The sequence below is a fragment of the Sebastes umbrosus genome, chromosome 11 (assembly GCF_015220745.1).
Source record: "Sebastes umbrosus isolate fSebUmb1 chromosome 11, fSebUmb1.pri, whole genome shotgun sequence".
In the NCBI taxonomy this organism is placed as follows: Eukaryota; Metazoa; Chordata; class Actinopteri; order Perciformes; family Sebastidae; genus Sebastes; species Sebastes umbrosus.
The window spans coordinates 31,299,407-31,326,155 of NC_051279.1; positions in this window are offsets into that span (position 1 = coordinate 31,299,407).

The window sequence follows — 26,749 nt, forward strand, 5'->3', positions numbered from 1 at the left end:
CGATAGGAAGGGGATTTGTCAGTGTGCTCCCACGGCTGAGGGACACATTACTGTTTTGTGATGTGCCGGAGCCCAGCAGCTCAGTGATCCCAGCGATCCCCAGCTCTGACTATCATAGCTCAATCTGAGAGGGGGAGAGAAGGAGGCCCGGTGCCCGAGCATCAAATCATCATCACATAAAATGGTCCTGACACCAGCTAAAAAGGGAGATGGATCATGTGGCTTTGTGGTGCCGGAGAAGTTTGTCCCTTGATAGAGCCCTTAACTCAAAGCTAGTGCACCCCTCACCCGCCCCCACCCTCCTGCTCCCATCACCACCAGACATTCGTATATATGGAACACACACACACACACACACACACACACACACACACACACACATGTGCACCGCCTGCTTCCCAACAGAGGTAATTCTCTCTCTTCAGGGTCAACAGCTTAACAAGGCCAAATCATAGCAAGCACCTCTTGGCTCAAGCATCCCACTTGGACTAGATGTGTGTGAGCATGTGTGTCTGTGTGTGTGTGTGTGTGTGTGGATGGGATAACTAGTGTAACTTTATATCATAACAAAAGAAAATTATATAATACACGCAGCAGGACGACTACCTCCTGTGGTATTTCAATAAGAAGATGAGAAGCAGTAAGTCTTTTTGACAGCCCCCTCGGCTTCCAGCGAGCACATGTAAAAATGATGAATGTAAAGAGAAATATCCATAAGTGCCACGGCCCGCGGTGTTTCCCATACATGGCTTTTTACAGAGCCATGGCGACATGGCGAGGGCACCGTATGCACAGACATAACTGACAGCTTTACAGTGTGCATAAAACCAGCGCTCCATAGAGAGAAGCTTGTACTTATATTGCCCCGTGTCTCCAACTCTTAAGAAAAACAGCAGCAGGAAGCTTCTGGTGGTATTAACATAGTCAGATTTAATCATAATTTAATAGTTACTTTACAAATTTACATTTTATACACAACACATATCATCATCTTATGAAATATGATACATTGCTTCAATAAACCACTCAACAGTATGAAAAATGTTGTCAGCCAGGTTAATGCAGCAGTAATGATAATCCATTATTGTATCATATAGTAACACTGACATGTGCCATTTGGCTATATAATGAGCACTTTTACTTTCAATACTTTAAGTACATTATTTTGATTTACTTAAAGGAACAGTGTGTAGCATTTCGGAGGATCTATTGAAATGCAATATAACATTAATAAGTATGTTTTCTTTAGTTTATAATCACCTGAAAATAAGAATCGTTGTGTTTTCGTTACCTTAGAATGAGCCGTTTATATCTACATACGGAGCGGGTCCTCTTCACGGAGCCAGCCGCCATGTTTCTACGGTGCCCAGAACGGACAAACCAAACACTGGATCTAGATAGAGAGATTTGCTTTTTCATATTTTCTCGTCAGCCACCGTAGTTCTTCTACACGCTTGGCACAAAGGAGGAGTTTCAGTTGGTTGCAATCTGCAACCTCACCGCTAGATGCCGCCAGATCCTACACACTGCACCTATGTAAGTAACATTTTGAATAATGGACTTTCACTTGCAACAGGGTATTTTTAGATGTATTAATCTATTTAATTATTATTTTTACAGGGACAAGTATATACATAGCATGTCTTTAAATTACACAAAAGTCGACAAGAAAATACATAAAAAACAGCACAAAACAAACCATTTGTGGTATTGCTACTTTGAATACTTTTTCCACCGCTGCAAATAAATAAGAGGAAAACTTAACCATGTCATTCCTGTGAGCTCCAGATTATGAGGAGAGCTATATACACTTCATAGTAAAACTACTGTGCTGAAATATTACATTCTAATAACTAACAACAGGTATGTTCATTAGCACATATATATTAAGAAAAAAAGAAAAAGAGAAGAGAAAAATCTTGCGATATTCTTGTTTTGGTAACTAACTCTTTGATGTTGATTCACCATTTCTTCATGGCACTGTTATAAAGGGGAAGGGACAGGTGTAGGCTATAAATGTATCTGATTAGCAAAGGGATGGAGTGACAGATGATTAAAGTGCTTCATCTAAATGGTTAAACATCTAATGTCACACTTTGAAGGATGCTACGTGCATAAGAATACTGTCATGAAATGAAAGCAATGAGACTTACCGGTGGGCTTGTTTCTAAAAATTTAAACCGCATCCTCTTGCAGAGCTTTTGTGCTCAGTGTTTTCTCTCTGGTTTATCGGAAAAAGGAACATGTTTGAAGTTATTTTTCACTTTCAACATGTCTCTAAATGTCACTAAAACCAACACCTGTAATTACAAGAAAAGGTAGCAGCGTTGCTCCGGAGGTAAAATCGTATGCTCTCGTTTTGCGCTGAAAAGAAATTCAGCCGAAATCCAAACATCCTATTGTAAAATTCAGTGAAGAGGCCGTTTTATTGCACCAAATGCAACGTGGTAATCGTTTAATGTTGTTAAAAAGCTGCGTGTAACACCTTCAATAGAGCCTCCAAACAGATGCACCCCTGACTGATCCCAGGACTGAGAAATAATGAGCAGCCTGGAGAAACCTCAGGGGTATTGTAGGAAGCCCTTGTTGTACAACAGATAAACAAATCATTTGCTGTAATGCGTACGTTATCTAAATAATGATATCACCATGAATAATGTTATTTGAGCGACAATAAATGGCCGCTTGATAAGAACACCGTTGGATTTACAGCGTCCGTGGGGACAAACATGATAGTAGTGAAATAAATGTAGTCTAAAGCACGACGCTGTAATTCAATCTTTAGCTAAGATCTTTACGGTGCGGCCGGGGCCCTTCGCCGTCAGCTGCACGCTGCCACGGAGCGCCACATCTCCCAGATAAATTCTCATGACAGTCTGCGAAATGCTCCCATAACCAGTGACACTGGATGATTTCCCGCCTCTGACAAGCCCCAGTATTGAGTATGATAACACTTACTTTGTCTTCATCCTTGGCTGGAGTATAATATCAATCCGTTTGATGATCCAGCAAACCGAGTCGAGCACTTGTGTATCAATCTTCATACATCGCTGCCTAGTGTCTAACAAAGAGCCCAGAATGGGATCATTCAATCACTCCCAGGCTGCGCTGTGTTCGCCGCACTCGGCCTTCTCTACAGCTCAAGTGTTTCACTCGCTGTCAGCATCTCTCCTATTTTTCATCCCCTTCTTTCCCCTGTCTCATTCTCTTACTTGTTGGGGATAAAGACACACATTACAGATGATCATAGAGCTGTGTGCTCGTCATAACTAAATGTCACAAACTGAATCTAGAAAACATACGGAAGATGCATCTTTGCCTGTTCTTCACCATCAAAGACTCTCACCTTTCCCATGACCTGACTCTAGTTTTACCCATAAATCACTGCTTTACTTTTTAACCCTTTACCACTATAGTAGCTTCAATATCAGTGTCCTCCCCTTGAATCTGAATATCAAAACTATTAGAAATATCTTCTTATTTTTTATTTTACAATTCTTTATTTTTTCAGTTTTTATTTCTAAAACCAAACTGTGACCAACACCTTACAACCTTAACCCTTACCCCTTGCCAAATAATAATGCAATAGTACAACATTTTGCTTATTTGCTGCCATTCTAAGAGTTACATGAAAAGATTGATACCACTCTCATGTCTGTATTCCAGATATGAAGCTAACGCCACAGGCGTGATTTTCTTTTTACGCTCCTGTTTTTCTGTAGATTAAACAAACAAGACCTAATGTGTTAATCAGTCAGCTTTAGGGTCACTGGTAGGCAAATTATATTTAGTTTTTCGGACAGACCCGAGCTAGCGGTTTCCAGTCTTGATGGTAGCTTCATATTACCGTACAGACATGAGAATGTTGATCGATTGTCTTATCAAAATTTGGGCAAAAAATCAAAAAGGTTTGTTTCCCAATTTTTCAATCTACAACTTTAAATGATCTGCAAACTGTGATAATACAGTGATACTCAATAGGGTTAGTATTTATATTAGTATTGGTTTGGTGGTATTGGGCTTTATGCTATCAGCTATCTCCCATCCAAAGAAACTGCCTTGTAAATTACATTTCAAGGGAAACATATATTGTCGCAGATTACGTTTGTTTTTGACGTATCGCAAATGTGTTTCAAATGATAGTCTTTGGAAGTCTGTGTAGGTGTGGATGGGTCAAACAAACACAGGACTTTCACCCAGGAGGCCATTCATGCTCCGCATGAAACCAAAGTCAACACTCACTTGTAATTTACGTACGTAGCTTAAAGATAGGGTCGACGATGTTGGAAAGCTAGCATAATTTGAAAGTAGCATCGCCTCAGGAGCTCCATCTAACCCCCCCCCCCTCCCCTCGGGGCTCCTTCCAAGGCAACGCCCACCCCACACACACACACACACACACACACACATGCACGAGCACCGCCGCATCGTAACTACTTCACAGACACAGAGCGGAGAGAGGACCTCAACTCAACCACGCTACCTCATGACAAGTAACCGCGGCAGTGCTACTGAAGAGCTGACTTTTCTCTTCCATTCTCCAGGAAACGTGCGGCGGCGACGTGCTTTTATGTTCAGGCTGGTGCACGCCAAGGGAAGAGTACGAGCAGGAAGGCAGGGAGGCCTCTGATTGGTTCTTTCCAAGCGGACCGCGAGGCAGTGATCGGTAGACGTTTTTACAGGATTACAGCAGCTACAGATGACGGCTCTTTTCCGGTAACGATCTACTGCTAGCAACATTGAAATAAATGGTATCGACAAAACAAGAGAAACACCTGTCTACCTCTGCATCCTCTTTAATGATCATACGTTGAATCAACATCTCTCTAAAACAGTTTTAACAAAAAAATAATATTATAACCTTCGTAAATGTAGGATTTATTGCAAGACACTGTTAGCATAGAAAAAGGTCAAATACTTCTATATAGTGAATAGATGCACAGGTGGAAACCCATAAACACATTAGCACCACACTGCCATCATAGGTTCAGTTGTGCCAAAAAAAATGATACATTTAACATTATGTCATTATGAGCAGTAAAACATCTACCTGATGTTACTTGTTATATATGTGTGTATAATAATAAACGTTACCAGCATCAGCACGCTGATTATTTCGGTGTATTTACGCGGCCCATCTCCATTAAATGTGGCTCTGCAGCAGGGTTTGGTGCACCGTGAAGACAACTATGAGGCTGTGCTCTCCCAGTGAAATATAGCTCAATCAATACACACTCAGCAATCAACTTTTACTTGTCAGTTTTGATATATCCGATCATAGCTTTGGGTTGTTTTGCGATGTCTAATGTTCTGTGAAGATGGGCCTTTCATATTCTTTATCGTTTCTCTCTTTTTTTTTTTTTTGCCTCCATCGACAAAAAAATGTGTTCACACTTTTGTGAAATAAAACCTCAGAGGGAGAGAAGGGGGGTCGGGAGGGGGGAAATGAGAGGGGATGGGGAGGTGGAGGAAACAATGAAATTTAACCCGTTTAAAACTGTATCATTTTCGGACCATACCTCAGGGCGCTGGGTGTTTATCGGCGGGACTGGAGAAGCAGAGATCACCGGACTGGTAATTGTTTCCTCTAAATCTGCTGAGCTCTGAGGAACACCGAGTGCAGTTTTTCATCAGACAGAGAATGAGAGGGTAAAAGGACAATACTAAGAAAAGCAAAAATGCTTTAGTCCATCATGTTGGTTTTTATCACTTCATCTAACAAGTGAGTAAGGCCACTAGCCTTCCACACAACATAATTATAAACACAGCTTTTGCCACCATTCACTGGAGAAATGTTGGTTTCTGCTGCTGCTGCAGCTGAGCAACATACCACGTTTTCTTTGAATAAAGAAAGAAAAAGGGGGAAAGAAATACACAATCAATTCTTTAAATTTGATAGAAACAGAAGGAGAATCGTGGTGTTTTTGAAAAGCACCTTAGCGCTAACTTGATTTGACATTTTCCTATTGAGTCAAAGCTCAGCAATAGGCCTGATATCTCATTTAGCTGTAAAGTGATGTGCTCTCCACGCAGCCACAAAAAGACATCAGAAAGGCAAAGTACTGCCACTCTCCACTCGGACCAATTTGTCTCCATCACTCCAGTCATATAAACACTGAATGATTTAGCTAAAATTGTGCAGAGAATCTTATGGGGATTTTTTTCTCACCCCCCCACTTTATTTTCATTATACTTGCGAGTATGTTAGAGGTTTTTCGATTCTACGCGTGCGTTTGGCTTTGAAAGTCTCAGATTTAGTGCCGTGGTATTGGCTCATTTTTCATATCCATTGTTGGCTTGTCAGGGTGTCATAGCTGTTCCACAGAGCTGTTAGATCAGTCCAAATGTATAAATCATCCAGGATCTGACACACTCATTTAATTTGGGGGGCCCTGGTGCAGCAGCGGGCCTATTAATGAAAAATCCCTGCCCTGTTTGCTGAGTGGGAACATTCAGCCTTTTTTATTCTATTTTTTATTAACATGGATATTCTGTATGATTTCCCTCAGTAACCTGCCTGCCAACCTGGCACTTTGCCATTTATCATCATATGCTATGTTTGTCAATCTGTTGAATGCTTTCAGTCACAAGTCCTTATGAAAATCACTTTGCATATTAAGATAAAAAAAAAAGGGGGCAAACTCCGAGGGCGCTAGGTGGGCTGAACCTCTCTCACATTCCTCGGTGCAGCGGTGGTTCCAACCCCGGAGCCTGTGTTATTGTTTTCCATCTGTGAAATAAAGTAACAGGTACTTAATGTACCAAAAACAATTTGTACAGCAGTTCTTTTTCCCCATTGAAGGCGTGCATGGCTCGCTGAGGGCTCCCCTTATCTCAGCGAGGCTAATCCATTTTCACACTGCGCTCCGGCGCTCTCATTTTACAGCTGAGGAGCTCTCCGGCTCCACGCTGGGCCTGAAATGGGACCCTAGTCACTGTGGCCCCTTGGAGTTTGCGTAGGTAAGTGTGCAGAACAAATGCTGAAAAGTCTTTAAAAAGTTAAAGGGACTAGTTTGGCTTTTTTTTCTCCCTCTCTCTCTCTCTCTCTCTCTCTCTCTCTCTCTCTCTCTCTCTCCCCCCGCGGGTCCCACCTGATCACCTACATTTTTCCTGCATTTCACAGTGTGAGCTGCTGTGCTTGAGCGCTGTCACAGGAGAGTGTTTGTAATTGGAGGCGCATGCAGAAAGGCAAAAATGGTGCATATGTGTGAGTTCTATACTGGTGTGCACTGATGAATTGTTTTATTTTTTTTGTGAATGTATGTGAATGCAATACATGTGTTACTATGATCTATTAAAGTGTATAGGAGAGAGCTTTTGTATCGACACCAAATAACCTTCCATTACTCACTGAATTCTTTAACAGTAATGAAAATAATTTCATCCCTGAACAGATACAGGTGTCTTTTTTAGAGCCCAACCCAAACGTGAAAGGCACAATTTTGTTAAATGTACAAGGAGTGCATTTTCCCCAAATTCTGTCTCCTCGTGACATTTGGGACAGTGGGTAGGGTCGATTGGTCTTTTGGTCTAAAAAAAAATCAAATCCTTATATTTACAATGTCACTTATTCACACGTCTTTGAAAACATTTGTTAATTTATTATATTTTCATAAATTACTGAGATATGGAATTTGGCAAAAAAGGGTTTTTGACCGGCTGCTACTTGAGTAAATATTCACTCAGTGACGTCACAGTGGGTGTTATTTAATTATAAAAAGCCTTCATCTTGTTTCTGTCTGCTTTTTGTTGATTTGTAACAAGGTATAGGAACTATGAACAATTCTGTCCCAACCGACCCCGCTCTCCCCTATGTCACAGCATAGCACTGATGTACTCTCTAAGAAAAAAATCCGTAGAAAAACAGATAATGTCCTGGCAGAAAATTACCAGTACATTTTCCGTTAAATTTACGGATATTTTCTTCAACCATAAGATGGAAATTTCTGTTGATTTACAGGATGTCTTTCATACCGAGCCAAATAGCAGGCCCAACCTTTACATTCTGGAGGGAAAACAGACGCTAACGCTAGCATTTGTACGTTACCTACGTTACCCGAACCACCTGAGGCTAAAACTGGGGCTAAATCTATCTGACGTCTACTGAAGTCTAAAATATAAACATTGGTAAAACGTAAATTACAAATTACAAAATAATCCCGTCGTATCTAGTAACGTTAACGGTCGACAACAGCTGAACTAAACAGCAAAACAGCTTTCCAACTAAAACGATACTGAGCTAACGTTAAAGTCCTCAACATAAATCATTTTAGTTAGATATTAATTGTTGATTTTTTACCACAGAAGTGTGAGCAAGGTTTCTCCAAATCTGAAATTTGAACTAAACTTTGCCGTGTGTAAAACAGAAACCTCCTTCATATTAACACGGTACATTGGCCCGTATTTTTACGGACTTGTCTTATAGTGTAGCAGGCTGCAAACTGATGCAAAGCCACTTTTTATAAAAATAATGTATTAATACCACATGTGTAAGCTGCAGTGGGAGCAAGTGGGACTGATTGTGGTTTAAAATGATGACCACAAAACTTGATGGACCAGTGTTGCACATCAAAATAAAAAAGCCATGATGAGGATGTAAAGGATCAGGGAGATAAATTACTCTTGAAATTACTTGAATGTGGTATACTGGTGGGATCTTAAATGCAAAACTTCCTATTGGAAATAGAAAAAGCCAAGCTATTCTGTTCCCAGTGTAAAAAAAAAATGATTTCCCTCAAAGTCAAACAACATGCATCACACACCAGACTGTGGCACGACGAAAAGCTGGCAGAACTGTAGCTTGATAATGATATTGGGGTCCCACAGCTTCCACGTGAATTACTATCTAATGGGGGCCCTTCTGGTGGTCTGGTATCATGGGTGCTTGATTCAAGCGCAGGTTGGAAGCCCTTCCTGGGGCGTCTTTGTTTGAGACAGTCAGCCAAGACTAACTGGGATCATCCCAGCTCAAAGGTGTGCAGGGAAATTTACATACAATACAATAAAAAATCTAATTGTCTATTAGTTAGTGTTAAAATTGTGTCTAAAGCTGATGAGAATGCAGAGAACTCTGAACTCTCCCACCGTGTCTGTACATTGTTTTGTAGATTCTGACAACATTCCCGACACCTGCTCAGATATCGCTGAAAAACTGTGTTTTGATTTACTTGCGAGTCGTGCTCCTAACCCTCAGCTATCCCATCATGCCAAGTCATTTAAGGCATCTGTGGCCTCTCTGGCCCAGCCTCCGCAGCCCCCATCAACCCCCCGCCGCGGCCCACAACAGCGCATGCCCACTTGGCCGGGCCAGTCGGGAGGGCAGACGGGCCAGGACTCCCAGGACTCCCAAGCATCCAGAGCAGCTGGAAGTCCCATCTTCCCATCCTGCTTCTCAGCAAAAACAATCAAAACAGAAAATCTATAATAAATCAGTCTCAGGCTCTATCTGGGAAAAAGAAAAAAAAAAGAAAGAGGGGAGCTCAGTCGAGGAAATCGCTGTTTGAAAAGTGAAAACAATGAATTTTCTTTAGCAGTTTGAAGGAAGCGGGGTTAGACAAACGGCTTTGAGATTGTAAAGTTGCTAGTTTGAATCCCAGAACCAGCTTGGAGTGAAATTATTGAGTAAAGCCTACTGCAATAGTTCCTTTCCAACACGTTCTCATCCCAACTCGTCACATACAGACCCATCTGTGTCACTTTTTCCGTCGCACTAAACACGTGCTTAATGTTGTGAATTAAACAAAAACACTTGTTTAGTATTAGGTAACAAAAGCACTTAGTAAGGTTTAGGAAAAAAACAACATGGTTGGGCTTAAAATGACTATGTTTTTACAGTGAAGATGTGACTGAACTAAGGTGACCAGATCCCGACACACCAAAGTTTGTGTGGAACACGTTACCAATGCTGAAAGGTAGTCTTATAATTTCTATCTAACTTGAAAAAAATAAACATTTCTACTCTGCTTTTTACCCCGTAACATCTCTGAATGCATTCATACATCGACCCGTCTCTTTTTGAGACACACGTTTCGAGACAGTGTCACTTCATGTCGCCGTGTGAAATTGAAAAACAACCTGAACGTTGTGAACACGGCACACGAACGAACAGCCGATTGTAAAGTGAAAGTGAAACTTAACACATGAGACATGAACAGCGGTCACCTGGATGAAAGTCTTGTGTTTGTTGGACCCATCCACCTCCTCCACTCCCACGTGCTCGGTGTGTCTCTTTTGCTCTTTAAACTACGTCACCGCAGCACTTTTCCTGAGCGTTTACTGTTGCTAGTTAATGGAAAGCCTGGTGTGTCTCCTACCGCCTTGTGCGGCGGTATCGAACGCCTACAGCCGTGACAAAGCATCAGTATTTGACGTCCTGAGAATGAGAACTGGCTGTCCTTTCCCTACAAACAACTCCTTAATGATAAAGTTGTCTTTTCTAAAAACAGCGCGATGAATTAAAGACCTCTTAATATCTGCCGTTCACCGCGCCTCAGTCCTCCAATTTGTATAAAGGCCGAGCTGAGGTAATGTGATTACCTCCGGACTGTGCATTTGCAATTGTGCATAAGTGAATGCACAAGTCTGCTGATGTGATTCACAGTTCAAACTTACTTAGCCTCATTGAGTTAACCCCTCCAACCTAAACAACTGTAATGGAGAGCATGAAAAATCCCCCTCTCTCTTCTTGCACCCCCCAAGCACACACACACACACACACACACACACACACACACTTTAGTCTGACCACCCCAAAGCTAATGCAGTTGACTCAGAAGGTCATCTGCAGTTCACCGTGAGGTTAGAGATAAAGAAACACGTATTCTCTTTTTGTGTTTGCTCTTGTCTTCTGGGGATGAAAGGGGGGGAAAAAACACAAAGGTAGGAGAGGGCGAGAAAGATGGCAAGATCTTCGCTAAAGTGGTAGTTTGTTAAATTTGTCCTCACGGTTTTATTTTGAAGGAAATGCAGAGATTATTTTAAGAATCATCCGGACGCTTCAATCTGAGCTGTATGCCTCCTATAAGTAAAATCCGATTACAAGAGCTCCTTAAAAAAACAGAGTCCTCCCCACAGTGGATGTCTATTTTGGTGGGCTCACCACTGGGCCCAGTTGTTTACATTAAGATGAGCTGGATTCTTTCTCTCTCACTCACTTTGGAGTGATTTGAAGTTTGCTCTCTCATCCATGTAACTGACGCTGAGCCGAGGCCAAGCTAGACTGCGTCTGAATGGGCCTCGGAGCCACCGGAGGAAGAGATTCATAATCACCGGCGAGATGACAGGTGGATCAAATTTCTAAACTTTTTTTTGTGTGAGCGGCGACAGGCCATCAGTCAGCGGGCAGAGATGGTTGTTTTCTTAACCCCAGAGTTGCATTAAGTTGACATCCTGCCGTAGCGGAACTAGGTGACATATTGATGTGGAGGAAATATAACAGGCGGGAAGCTTTAAGACTTAAGGGGCTTGGCAGGGAAAAAAAATTACAAGCAAGAGGGGTTTGGGGGGTTTTATGGGTAACAGTCAAACAAAGCGACCATCTTTATGGTCTGTCTGTGAATATGCTTCAGCTCTGCAGAGACAATGCTGGAGGAGTTTGTTGCATTAGAATAAAAAGTGCATTAAAACAAAAAGAAGCCACAAAGTGAAATGACGTTTAATTATCATGATGTAAACAGGACATTTCCTTACATCACTTTTATCGATTAACACACAGTAAACACCAAATGGACACCCTACAGCAATTTTTCAATTTAGACCTTGAATGCCCCCCCCCCACCGTAAGCCGAGGGAGTATATTGGTGAGGCGGACTAAAACCCGTGCATCAAATCAAAGTGGAGAGTGTTAGCATAAGCATGAAGACAAACTGCTCTCACGTTTCTAAGTACAGAAGTCTACGTTCAGTTACTTTGTCACAAATCACTGCAAGGCTTCCCTCCCAATCCGTCATTTCAGGATTACCGGGGGGGGTTTGCGTGGTCGCTGCCACCAGCGCACAAGCCTGTCACCTGCTCAGTGGGGGTAATAATTGGTATGAAATAGCGTTATGGACAGCTGAAAGGTAAGTGCTCTGATTGACTAGGAATCCACTCGGAGGTTTCCTGTTTTACACTTTGTCAGGGTTCTCGATTCTCCTTAACTCTTTTTCTTCTCTCCATCCCTTCCTAACCCTCAACTCTTTTTTTTCTCTCTTTTTAGTGTTATGGATTTGTTGTCATGGAGGCCTGACAATCTTGCTGACACATCTGTCAGAAAATGATTTTTTTTTTCAGCCGGCCTCTTTGATTGACTCCATTTGTGGGGTGTAACTCTATCAGAAAACGCCACTCTGCTGCTCATTCAGTCATCCTTTCCTCTGACTGCTGGAGAGGGCAATCAGACAGAGAAGACAAGACATAGAGATGGGAAGGAGTGATGGAATAAAGAAAGCCCTCGTTAAAATATCACATAGCTTTTATATTTTAACTCTTGCCATGTTTCCTTTTTTTTTGTAATTTAAGTCATTCCCAGAGTATATCCTGCACCTCTGACTGACAGAACAGATGAGGTTGAAGATGGGAAGCCGGGGCAGAGAGTGAGCGGTCACGCTGCATGGCGACGCGCTGCACGCCTGTAGAGAACAAACAGGCGTAGAAATCTGTACTAGGCCGGGATGTGCATAGCAAATCACACGTTACACGACATGCATCTGACGGGGAACAAGAGGAATTTGTTGCGCTCAAACACTTTAGAAGAAGATGTGAAGGAGACGGAAGGAGGACGGACGAGGATGAGCGTCACTTGTATGTAGTCAAATCTGAGAGGTGAAATGACATCAGATGTCTTTTGACGTTAAAGTTGACTAAAAAATAAAGACAAATGTCCAACAGCCACATTGTGAATTTGTCAAACTGCATTGTGGGAGGTAACAAAAAAGAAAAAATCTCTCCCTCAGATCACCCGGTTGTTATTTGTGCCTTAATGTAGCGGCTGGTATTAGTCTCTCAAAAGGCAGCAGCGGTGTCCGTGATCCTCCGAGCCTCACATATTCTTTTCTATGGCTTATCAGTCGGAGAGCCAGAGGAGCTGTCCGGTCTCATTCTCTCATTGGAGAGCACATGTCAGGACCTATTTGCCACTGGTTACTTTGAGAGTGACATCAGTGATGACCTCTTGACCCCGGCTGACGGAGAAATGCTTCTGCAATAGTTTTCCATTACAGAGGCGAGAGAGCGCGGACACCAGACGGATATGTTGAAATGGGAAAATAGGAAAACTGGAAAAGGCATTTAGACCTGTGTTTGACCTATCATGTTTCCACGGGAGGCTTTTATGAAATGAGTGTTTGACCCATAAACAAAGCCTTTGTCATCTCCCGCCTGTGTTTTCCATGACCGTCCACCAAAGGCTATTACAGGAGGATAAGGCAGGGGTCATTACGCCAACACGCACGGCTTCAATTCGCTCGGTTTTGTCCTCACTTTTTCGTCTCGATGACGTGTACCTGCTTGTCAGTCTGGCTACGTGTGAATCCGCCTCGAATGTATCTGTAGAGTTTCGAATTAGGGGACAAATTGTTGTGACTGAGCTTTCGACATGCCTCTCAACAGGTTGGATAGCAGCGTTTCATAGAGATCTAAGTCGACGGCGATGTTTGTTCATCCAAGAGCACTCTGCTTGAGATTGCCATCGCAGTTCTCCAATACAATAAATAATATGAGGACACCAGCTGAATCCCAAATTTCATCATTCGAAATAGATGTACTGTACCGGTTTAGTCATAGCAACAAAAAACAAGAGAACCTGGAGCTGCTCTGTGAACAGAAAATAAAAGAAACATGATTTCTCACTATGATGTATTAACTGAAATAAGACAGACTAGGTATTCGTTATTACTTAGTCAGTTATATAATATGTCATATACATTCATACATTTTCTGACACTAAATAAAAAAAAGAACCATTTAACTAGCCTACATGATAATATTTCTTTTATTAAACTGACAACAACAAACAACCATAACCCTAATGCTTGCCAAACTGTTCGACATTTTGGGAAACACATATATTTGCTTTCTTGCTGAGAGTTAGATGAGAATATTGATACCACTCTAATGTCTGTGTGCTAAATGTGAAGCTACAGCCAGCAGCCAATTAGAAATCCTTAGCTTAGCATAAAGATTGGAAATGTGACATATACACTGATCAGCCATAACATTAGGACAGCATGGGCACCCTGACAGGTCTGCGGCTACGCTGCCCCATACGCAACAAACTGCGATGCACTGTGTGTTCTGAGACCTTTCTATCGGAACCAGCATTAACTCTTTCATCAGTTTGAGCTCCAGTAGCTCTTCTATTGGATCGGACAACACGGGCCAGCCTTCGCTCCCCACGTGCATCAATGAGCCTCGGGTCTGACCCTGTCGCTGGTTCACCGGTTTTCCTTCCTTGGGCCAATTTTGGTAGGTCCTGACCACTGCAGACCGGGAACATCCCTCAAGAGCTGCAGTTCTGGAGATGCTCTGACCCGGTCATCTAGCCAGCACTATTTGGCCCTTGTCAAAGTCGCTAACATCCTTACACTGGCCCATTTTTTCTGCTTCCAACACAAAGTTCAAAGTTCAAAATGTTCACTTGCTGTCTGATATATCCCCCTCCCCCACTGCCAGGTGCCATTGTCACGAGATAATCAATGTTATTCACTTCACCTGTCAGTGGTCTTAATGTTGTGGATGATCGGTGCATGAGAGTGGTATCAATCTACCCATCTAACTCTCAACACAAAAGCGAATAGAACATAGTTTGACAATATTTCCCCAAAATGTCGAACTAACTTTCTAGTAATCAACACCTAAATTTAGCAGGGGCCGGCTGAGCACATCATTCACTGATCACGGAGGGGTGGGGGGTGGGGGTAAAAGTGCTGTAAGCCGCCATTTACCAATTTAACAGTGACCCCACAGTTGTTTACTTGCTGAAAATTAACTTAGGTTACCATTGATGCCACAAAACCAAATTTGTGGTGAAGAAATGTAACATTGACATAATTCCTATAAATAACCTGCAGTATAATCTCTGTTCATGCTCACTTAACAAAATGTTATGTTGCATTTTCTCTGATGCCACAAGCCTGTCTGAGTAACGGCGACGGCACAGTAGAATATTCTCCCTACCGGTGATGACTACTGTACAGACCACATGACACACCAGCTCATCCATCAGACTCCCAGTTGTGACTGCAATATAGTCTTTGACACTTGTAAATCTATTATATGAATGTTATTAAAAGCATCTGTGCCGCTCCATCAAAGCGTGATTGACAAATTACCCGCTGTAAACCGTGAACGAGAAAGCAAACTGTGTGGGAAGATGTCCATTAAGAGTGCTGATTTATGTAATATGACAGGGACTCTTTGATGGGGGTATTTCTTTCTTATCGCCCATTATGCTTCCCTATAGCTCATAAAGACATATGTCACCACGTGAAAGCTTTGCAGGTCAGTGTGAAGAGACGGCGAGCGTGCGCTAGCTCGTCAACTACCACTGCATGGCCTTTGCCTTTCGTGATAAATTACATTTATGAAAGCTGCAATTACCTGATTACCTCGCCGCTCTGGCTCCCACTCACTAGCAGGATTCATCACGGCCCTATAATTTCATTCAAATTACCCATGAACCTTAGTCCATAGTGTCAACACTAAATGCCATTGTGACCCTATTGAGTGTAAGTAATGTCCTCTGCGGTCAGCACAGTAGCAAGTGAAATAATAAGCTGTTTCTTAAAATGAACATCGGAGGTGAACAGAGCGAGAGACAGATATTAGAGGTATGAACATGCTAAGAAGTGACATCCCAGTCACTCAGGACCCAGTGGAGGATATGAAAGGTGGAGTTTAGATGCTGGGATCTGCATACAAGCAGCTGACACTGTGACATATCCCCATCTCCACCATGAGCCCCCACAGGAAGCTAGCAGCAGATGATTATTTCCCCGTCCCTCAGCCAAACTGACCTCCTCAGACCTCCCAATATATGAGCTCCTGTATCCTCAGACCAGCTACACCCCGAGGATTCACAAAACAAACTAACCGCTGGGCTGGTATGGGCCCTCCTATGGTCCACCATCTCCCGCTCGGCATGGCGGCGGTACTTCTGATTCTGCTTTCACACACGCTATGGAATTTTATATAGCGTTAAACTCTTACATGGCACATCAAAGGTGATCAAGTTACCAAGTTTTCCATCTCCGGGGGAGGTTTCCTCGCCACGTGAGAGTCGGAGCGCGAGCATGAAGTTGATTTCCTCACGCATTCATAAATTCATTAGTCTAAACTTTTCAGTGTATCAGTTACATTAAGCCTCATTAACTTCTTTTTTCCTGCTTTATATTAGCTAATTAGCTCAGGGGTGGCCACAAATTAATTACCATCTTCTACAGCCTCATGCAATTGCATTGTGTTTATTTAGTCTCTCCTATTAACTTTTAATCTTTTCCTACTCGTAAAAACAGGCAATTAACATTTTTTGATAAACAAAAATGATGCTAGCTCAGGGATAATCAGCAGCTCTGCATGTCGTCCTGACAAAATTACCCCGTCAGCTAATTTGACCCTCGAACCAATCCTCGGTCCAGAGTGGCTTGTGTGTGGTTGGAGAACAGCGTGTGACAATAGTGTGACCTTTATTTGCTCTTTTTCTTTTCTCCAGCACTTCTTTCCTTGCACATAATGCAGTTGTGTGTGTGTGTGTGTGTGCAGCAGCTGTCACATGATAGACGCCAATCACTATGTTTCAGAAAATATTGAAATCCTTTTTTCTGTGTGGCCATCCAGTAATATGACAGCAGAACACTGAGTGCAGACATGCTGCAGAAGTCTTCAATTTCCCTCAGTGTATTTCAATAAACCAACACAATGGCTGCTTCATTAGCCCATTGATTCATTAATGCAGCCATCATTCTTCCTCATATTCACAGAGGACAAACACGCGATGATACAAAAGGTAACAGTAATGATAACTCCAGCCACGGTCGAATTCCTGTTAAGGCACCAGGCGGCTATCCGCTTTGATAAAGAGGCCCATTTATACGCTGTCTCCCACCACACGCTCATCCCTCTCCATATTCCGCGTATTGACCCGGGTTGTTCCTTTTATTACGAGCAGGTTTTTTATTGAAGGATGATTACATTGAATGATGTCAAGCGAGGGGAGAAAAGATCGACCAGAATAATGACGTTCCGGAGAGGGAGAAAGCGATGGGGATGGGCGGAGGGGTCGATGGCTGCGAGTCGCCCTGTCTTTCTGTGCGGCCTCGCAAATTGAGTCGCATCCTCGCTCATCCATTATTTAAGGCCGATCGGACTCTCTTGGCAACTATGGATTTGATAATCATTCCCATGTCCATATTAAATATGTGACATAAATATCACAGTAGGGAACTGTCAATAAGAGAGCAGCAGTGTGAGACCAGGGCGTAAAAGAGAAACTAATATATGGATATGAGGCAGAGAGGAGATGAGGAGCTTGTGAGGATGCTTCTGAAACTATGGGAGCTGTTAAAGATATTGGGATTGTATCACATAACAAGTCTCCCTGCACCTGAATAAGCAGGGAATGCTCCTGAAAATAACCTCTGAAACATCATTGCAAAAAATATATGTCCTGTCACGCAGCTTCTAAGTAATTTCCGTGATACGGTTCCTGCACCGCATTTCATCCATTTTTAGTTCATGACTCAATACCATTCATCAGTTTAAGCTTCACTTTGTGTTTAGTGCTGCTTATGCAAATGTTAGCATGCTAACAAGCTTAAAGGAATAGTGTGGGAGACTTATTAGCAGAAATGGAGAATATGATATTCTTAACTAGAAGTGTACTCGGAGAGCGCAGACCTCTGCCAAGGCAGGTTTCATGAACGCGTCATCAGTTACACTGCGCATGTCTTAAAGCCTGTTGTGTTAATGCACAGGCTGAGCGGAGTTATTAAAAAAAATGCCCGAAGCCGGATCATGATCCGGATCGCCACCAAAATCAAATGGATTGTTCATTGTGCCACACCCCACAACTCCAAAAAATGACATTGAAATCCATTGCGGACTTTTGGAGTAATCCTGCTAACGGACAAACCAACAAACCAACGCCGGTGAAAACATAACCTCCTTCCTAGGTCTTCGGCCTTGCTGGAGGTAACTATGTTGCCATTAGTGTTTAATCAACTGAAACTAAGAATCCTTGTGTTTTCGTTAGCTTACAATGAGCCCTTCATATCTACATAGGGAGCCGGTCCTCTTCATGGAGTCCGCCATGTTGCTCCGCCATGTTTCTACAGTAGCCCACAACACAAAGAGAGTCTTTCATGTTTTACGTTACCTGAAGGCCACCGTAGTTCTCAGACACGCTTGTGAAACTGCGGTAACGTGAGCCGCAGAGTGCAAAACTGTGGTACGCGGCTCACCTTACAGTAGTCTTGGAAAGGGAGGAGCCAGTAGAGGGTATACTCAATTGGTTGCAATTTGCAACCACACCACTAGATGCCGCTACATCCTGCACACTGTACCTTTAAGACGGTAACCATGACCTGATACATATTGACGTTAGCATGACTGTAGACTCATAGTTGTTTCCTTTCATTTTATACTGATAAGGGTTTTTTTTTTCTTTAATAGATGTGTTGTTAGCTTTTTAAAAATAGCTGCAATATTAATAGTTTAAAATTTCAATTAAACATTAAGATTGAATTCCATTTTTTGTAATTTTTTTTGCCACAAGAGCCTACGGTATCTCACCTGCAACCTTCTCTATTGGCTTCAATCATCAGAACATGTTTGTTAGTTGGTGTTAGTACAACACCAGAATGTGCTGTCAAGTGCTACATCTATCGGCAACAAGAGCAACAAAACAAATATTTATTCATATTAATACGTCTGTGTGGGCAAAGGAGCAGCTATAGTGCGCAAGCGGAAAAAGAGGGTGTCGGGTTGTAAGTCACCACATAAATAAAGGTGGGGAGAAGGCTGATAACAAGAACCAGCATCTGCCAGGCAGGCAGGCAGTATGTCTCCTTTCTCCACGGTGGACTCTTCGTCTCCTGTGATTTTCTCCAGCTGCTGGCCATGAATACTGGCCTATGCACTCTAGATTAAAGCACAACACATGTTTCTCTGCAGGCTAGACTATATATCATCCCCTGATAACCAATGACAAAAGCTCCTACATATTGTCCCAGAGCAAAGACGGAGTGCGGAAAAGTGATGTTTGGATGGGAGATATCTGTTACTCTGCAGTTAGACTGACTGACTGACTGACTTGTTCATTCATATATTTTATCTGAAGTATGATATTTTTTTTCACCTTATCATATTGTAATTTTGCTTGTCTGTGTCGTGTACACATTTAGCCAGTCAGATTTATTCAATTAAAATGTCCAAACCATTCTGTTACGACTTTTCTTCAGTAGACAAAAACATAACTTCCTCTGGCTTCATGAGAAGACGGCGCACATCTCTGCCTTCCCTGCTCCCACCTGGTCATCATGGTTGACCCACACCGGCAGTGGTTTATGCGTCTTGGCACTAAGCATGTTACAAGTGCCCTAGCCTTCGCCAGAATAGGTTTGTTGGTTGGGTTGTTTTTTTTTCTCACTTCTCCTTGGCTTGGCCATGATGACAGTGAGGGTGAAGTGAAGTCTGGGCTCTTCCGAGGCTCAGTCTTTTGTGCTTACATTAGACCTCTTGAGGATGACAGTGATTCAGTGCTGCTCAGTGAACAGGATGCTCTGTCATGCTTTTCTGTCTGGGTGGCCCTGTGTCTCGTTTTCTCGCCTTCACACCGAGTGGGGGAAGTTACCCATTGTCATGTTAAAGGAGAAAAATGTCAGTAGTGGTATTTTCTCAGGTGTAGTCAGTGTTAATGATTGGACACAGCTGGTGTTTTTAAAAAGTTAATATCATCATACCATTCACCTCTGTCTCTCCCCTTTAGCTCGAAGATTGACTTACCTTTAAAGCCTTTCCTGCGTCCCCTCTCACCAACTGGAACCGAGGTTGAGCCCAGGTTGAAACTATGATATCGGGCCGTCCTTCAGGCTAGGGAAGGATACAGACATGGGAGCAACTGATGATGCTCAATTCTCAGCTAAGTTTGGCCTCCACTGCTGTAGGCCAGTAGGCTTGTCTTCGTGGTTGGTCTTTCCAAGTGGAAGAATGGTGTCCTCCTTCCACAGTTGTCCTTCTAATACTGCTTTATAGTATGTGGACATGTTTGAGGACGGCACAATCACAAAGACCAGCACGGTGTCTTCTTGATATTACCACTAGGGGGCTCCAAAGTCAGAAAGTTTCACATTCTGCACGTAGTGACTTTAATAGACTATTATCACGGTAGACATTTTGACTTGTCAACACAGGTATACACCGTTTCAACGGAACTGCATTGCTAGCCAACAGCATGGGTTCATGTTTACTTCCTGTCAGCTTTTATCATTCACATACATTGCAACAGGAAATAAACCTGGGCTGTGTCCGAAAATCACTCACTATATAGTGAGTTTGTCATTTTGTAGTGCTGTCCGACTGTATAGTGAGAATTATTATACTCTATATAGTGGACTTAAAGTATCCCACGATGCATCATGAAAAGTAGTGGACAACAATGGTCACTAACCGAACACTACAGTATCTACCATCATGCATTGCACTGAAGGAAGAATGGCAGACGGACGAGAGGAAAGAGAGCAGCTGGATTGAGACAAACCCATAAATAATGTATTTAATGTGAGCAGAGCAGCACATCACAACACAAACGGCCACAAAGTACTTTGTATTTATTAATCTGGGAAAATATGCGTATTAAATATGTTTATTGCGTCCACATTCACCACGACCGTTGACTCTTCCCTTTCACAATAAAAGCCCTAGATATACAGTATATGTTGCATCACTGTTCCAAGGGGAACTTAAATTCACTCAGAGCATTTTGCTAAGATATCACACACAAAAATACATGTCAGTATCCAATATTCATCATGGATGGTCTACCAGCAGATGTTGATCTGGCACTTTTAATTGTGCGACAGCAATGACGTTATTAACGGCGCCGAGAAAATGACCCGAGTACTGTTGGAAAGTCTGGGACACATTTGGAATGTTTACATTTACAACTGTGAAATGGTCAATAATTAGTAACATGTAGGTGATCCAGTTCTACTGCCATTATAAAGTGCATGATGCCTTTTTTTATTTTTTTATTTTTTATTTTTGCAGGGATTAGTAATTGCATGAAACAATGTCACTGGCCGGACTCAAACTGGGGATGTTGTCTTCCTGCTTGGTCCTACATGATCAGCGTCTTCAACCCACCGGCAACATGTATGGTGCCTTACTTGCACACCTAAATTGAACTGACCTTTTTTCCTGTTGTGAAAAAGGTCTGTTGACTTGTTTCTCTGAATCAGGATTAGGGTAAAAACACACATAACTGATACGCAATCCATCTGTGCAGTATATACATATTAGTATTGTTTGTGTGAGGTGTTGGTTACTTCTGTAACAATGAGTCATTACTTCATGATTGCTTAACTGCTCAGTATTAAGTTAAGATTTTTACCACCCAACTACCAACAAGCTGCTAATGTGTCATTAGTCCATGAATGACCTGAGTCAAGAAATATTTTGATCATCACCATGCATTCACATTAATATTCACAACTACATATTGTTAGCTAACAACTTCAACCATGGGTGTGCCTCCAATGCCTAAGCATGTTAAACATGTCTTTGTTTATTTTAGTCTAAATAATGTAATTCTGTGAAGCCCGCAGTAATTCAACGTAAAGCTGGAAAGAAAACACTTAACAAATAACTGTAAGTATATTAATTAACCCGTGCATGTTGATTTCACACTTTTCTTTGTTAGCATGTGACATAAAAGTGCATTCTACAAAGATTTCCCCCGCCAATACACATTAGACAGACATCTTAATTCATAAAACACACATCTGAGCACACATGCTTCAGTTAAGTTGGTGAACTCCAGCGTGACAAGCTACAGATGGCTTGTGTTTCATCTGTTTTGCATTCAATCATGACAGGAGAGAGGGTTTATCTTTATATCATGACGGTTTATGTCAAAGACGGAACAGAAGGCAAGTCTGCCCCTAAACCTTTCAGCAATTTCCCTATATCGTATTACATGCCTGACCATCTAATTTCAAGATTATGCGTTTGATTGGAGTAATTTGTCTCGACTTTCACTCATTCTTCACATCCTGCTCGACTGTCATGTCAGCGCTGTCAACTCGCTTATTTACAGGCACTTAGAAATTGTCTGAAGGAGGAAAAACATATAGCTGTTTTGCCATGGAAACACTGAACAATGCTGTCTTACTTTATTTATTTTACTTCATACCATTATGGCATAGAATATTACTATTAATACTGTTGTTGTGAAATGATGATGCATAAAAATCTAGCGCTAACCACAATAACAAATGATGAAGCTTAACAGGTTTAGCCCGCCGGGGGAATTTGCACGTGAAAAAAAAAGAAAATAGACGATTCTCTCTGGCAAGCCACATCCTTCGCTTTAATGAGAGTACCCACTGTCATTGTAGCATCAGGATAGAGGTAAGTATCAGTGGAGCAGGGAAAACAAATTCAATAATAATTAACTTGGGTCATCTACTCATCTGCTATGGCTCATAAACCTTAGAGAAAATTTCCCCCAGAACTTTTGCAAAAGCCTTTAAGTCTCCCACATGCCTGCAAGAGATGCTTTACACAAACCAAACTCAGCTCCTTGTTTCAGCCCATCACCCACCTCGCCCGTGCCAAAATCCTTGATACATAATGTCTAACTCTTGTGGATGCAAACATGGGGCTGTCGAGAATTGAACCCTAACGTTCTGTTTGGTCTTCTGGAGAATCCGGACTCTCTTTAACAGCTGCAAAAACATACTTAGCATTGTTTTATCACCTTAATACTTCATGACTTCCCCTAACTTTATGAAAATTGTTTATTATGAACTGTTTCAGAAGTCCATTAACGAAAAGGATGCATTACTTTGGTTTGGGGCTTTAGTACATTGGATCTGTGATTGGGGTTGACTGTACTTTTTTGGCAGCAAATCCCCCAAAAATATAAATATTTTGATTTCCATTATTGAAGGTTTATAGCAGTTTGTCCATTAGAGGTCTAATAGGAAGTTGATCCTAAACATCATGCACAGTCCATATGGAAAGGAAACACTTCCTTATTTGGTGTCATAATAATGCTGTATGGTCATTTCAGCATTTTGTTTTAGTAATGTCATAAGTATTTTTTGTTAAAAAGATTGATTTTGCAAATACAGTGGAAACCTCAACTTGATCACTATAAGCAGATGATTATAACCATTTTTTTAATGTAAATTTTTTTCTCATGCAGATAACCATCTAACTGAAATTTGTATATTTATCTCAAGAACATAAAGTAATGTATCGGACAGCTTCGCTATTAACTGAATTTAATTGACTGTTTCAAAATACAGTACCCGTGTTTTTCAAATGTGGCTTCAGCTGCTTCAAACACAGGTGCTTTCTCCATCACTAGCAGCCATGACTGTTTCTCCAACACATTCTCACTCCCAACTCTTCAAATACCGTGTGACTATAGTGACTCACGGGACGGACTCGCGATACCGATGAGTCACGTGACTAAAGACTGACATGACAAAATAAGTTAACGTTAACTTTTAGTTTCACAGGGGACACGAACACCGGCCTCCTGGTTGAAAGTCTTGTGGTTGTTTGACCCTTCCACTCCCACCCTGAAAGGACTCTTATGCTACCAACACTACGTCACTTGCTCCAACCAGCCCAGTTTGTCACATACTGTGACTGTCAGCTTCCGATGCTGAGGCGCGCTGCTGCCCAGTTGGCGGTATTTGACGAGTTGTGAGACCGGGTTGGTTTCTCATTGTTCAGTAGACTACATAGGGTAGCCTGAGGAACACCACGTTTCGCTGCACTATCTCGTTGTCTCGTTTTTGTCAGTTTGTCCTAAACTTCGAGGAGACTAGATTTTTCTTTTTTTTCCCGTCATGATTTCAATCTGCACGCATGCAGCACCAGCTTCAGGTCGCCAGCCAGAAGCAGACGGGTTACCGCGAGGCAGAGTACCATGGGAGAAAAGAATTACCGTAGGGTTACTTTTATTTTTTCCGTGTTGTCATGTATGAAAAGACCCAAAATGAACACTGTAAGCGCACAACTTGATTACTAAAAGCAAATTATTTAAACAGCATTTGTATAGGAATGATTCTGTCCCAAGCTTTTTGATCACAACAAGCGGTTTCCACTGTATTATTATTTTTACACACACAGTACAGCACTGAGGTCTGTGGGACCCCCCAAAAATGAGGAAGTAATCTGAGAAAGAATGTGTATGGACTTGGTTTATGACATTCATATAACAAAAAGCTTTCCTATATGATTTGCTGCGGTGATGAAATGTAAATCTGTGTATGTGACATAGAAAAAAATCCAGCAGAGAGGGGTGAAGATAGTTAAGTGTTTCTCTCCGGTCACTCTGGCTACGTTTGAAAACCACTTTCTCCTCTTTACATTTCTCCTACTATCTTTTTACAATGGCTCAGACAAAGTGTGGCCCCGTCAGCGTGCTGCCCGGCTCTGTTGTTGTGTGTCGTATGAGCTGCTCTCTATGCCGGCTGTCAGCTGGCTGTAGAGCTAATATCAGGGCTGCCTCTCCGGCTGGCAGACCCAATCAGACTCTGGAAGCTGGGCTGATTGGACTGACATACTCCATCAAACCCAGCATCAAACCGCCTCTGACCATACACTGGGGTCTGACTGCTTCGGACATCGCGGAGTAGGCCGGTGCCGGCTTTTTTAAAACAATCCTAATATAGATCACAGAGGTTTCTCTCTCACTGCCTCTCCCTGTAGAGTTTCAGGAGTTTTAGATGCATTTTTAGAAGAAGTCTCAGGTTTATTTATACTCGCAGTGAAGCATGTGCACTTACTTTTGTTGCAGAAGAATTATTATGTTGGTTCTGTCTATATAATTGAGTTTCCCTGTCAGATCTTCCAGACGTTTGCACCGTGTAGTATTTAATATCAAAGCATGTGGCATCAAGACTTGCCCGCTTTGAACTGTTTTTAATCCGAGCATCTCAACTAACCATACCGCACTTCCCAAATAAAACTGTAACTGTTGTTACTTTGACATAATTAAGTATTTCATATAATTGGCTTGACTTTAATCATCTTTAATCACCCAAATATATTCTAAAATTGAAATGTTTATGAGAACACGGGATTTTTGTGGGAATGATCGCAACCCCGAAAGCCTTGGACAAACATGTCGAACCTTCTAATTATCTAGTATAGTAAAGGAAGTACACACATCATATGTGCGTGCGTGCTTCACTCGTTTCCGACTGGTGGGGAGGATAAAATGTTGTGAAAATTTGTCACACCGTGCACAAGGGAGCTTTACAATGTCAACAACATTGTGAGTGTCTTCAGAAACAACTTAAAAGGCACTCCCAATCATCGGAGGCCTTGCTGCTTGTTTCCAAATTCCTAATAAGAATTGATTGCTTTTTAGAAATAGAGGCAAAAAAAATACAATTTTAGTGCTGGAAGCTGCCTATTACAGACACCTTAATGGAGCATTTGTAAATGATTTAATTGCCTTGCTTCCACTGGCGCCAATCATACACTGTCCTCTCCAAGGCTGAAGAGGTATGCCAATCATGGCGCCATTGTTTCCAAAATGACAACAATATGGATTGAAATGCATGAGTGCTGCTTAGGCAACGTTTACCTCTCGACTCTGCATCCGTTATGTGGCAATTTAAAACCCAGGGGGTCCGACTCGGAAACTGTGGCGAGAGACGTTGGGTCTGCTATGCAGAGCTGAAGCCCAGGCTGTCCTCCGCCACCACAGGGGGTGATGTCAGCACCACTAACCCCCCCCCACAACATGACACCCACAGACACATATAATTAGTCTTTATCCCATATTCAACAATAAGGGTTGACAGTCAATGCAAGGGTGTTTTTGACTGACATCGTCCAGTGGATGGGAACAAGAAGACATCAATCCCTCAGAACAATAATTTTATAATAGGGCTGTATTTTCTGTTCAAAATGAACCTTAAAGGGAGATTTGTCAAGTATTTAATACTCTTATCAACATGGGAGTGGGCAAATATATTTGTTTTATGCAAATGTATGTTTATATTTATTATTTGAAATCAATTAACAACACAAAACCATGACAAATATTGTCCAGAAACCCTCACAGGTACTGCATTTAGCATAAAAAATATGCTCAAATCATAACATGGCAAACTGCAGCCCAACAGGCAACAACAGCTGTCAGGGTGTCAGTGTGCTGACTTGACTCTGACTTGCCCCAAACTGCATGTGATTATCATAGAGTGGGCATGTCTGTAAAGGGGAGACTGGTGGGTACCCATAGAACCCATTTACATTCACATATCTTGAGGTCAGAGGTCAAGGGACCCCTTTGAAAATGGCCATGCCAGTTTTTCCTCGCCAAAATTGTGCATATGTTGGGAGCGTTATTTCACCTCCTTCACTACAAGCAAGTATGACATGGTTGGTACCAATGGATTCCTTAGATTTTTCTAGTTTCATATGTCAGTATCTTCACTCTAGCTTTAAAACTGGGCCCGCTACAAACTCCGAAAGATTGGCTGCCCATCGGATTTTTAAGGTATTGATTAAAAATCGCAAGTTGCGT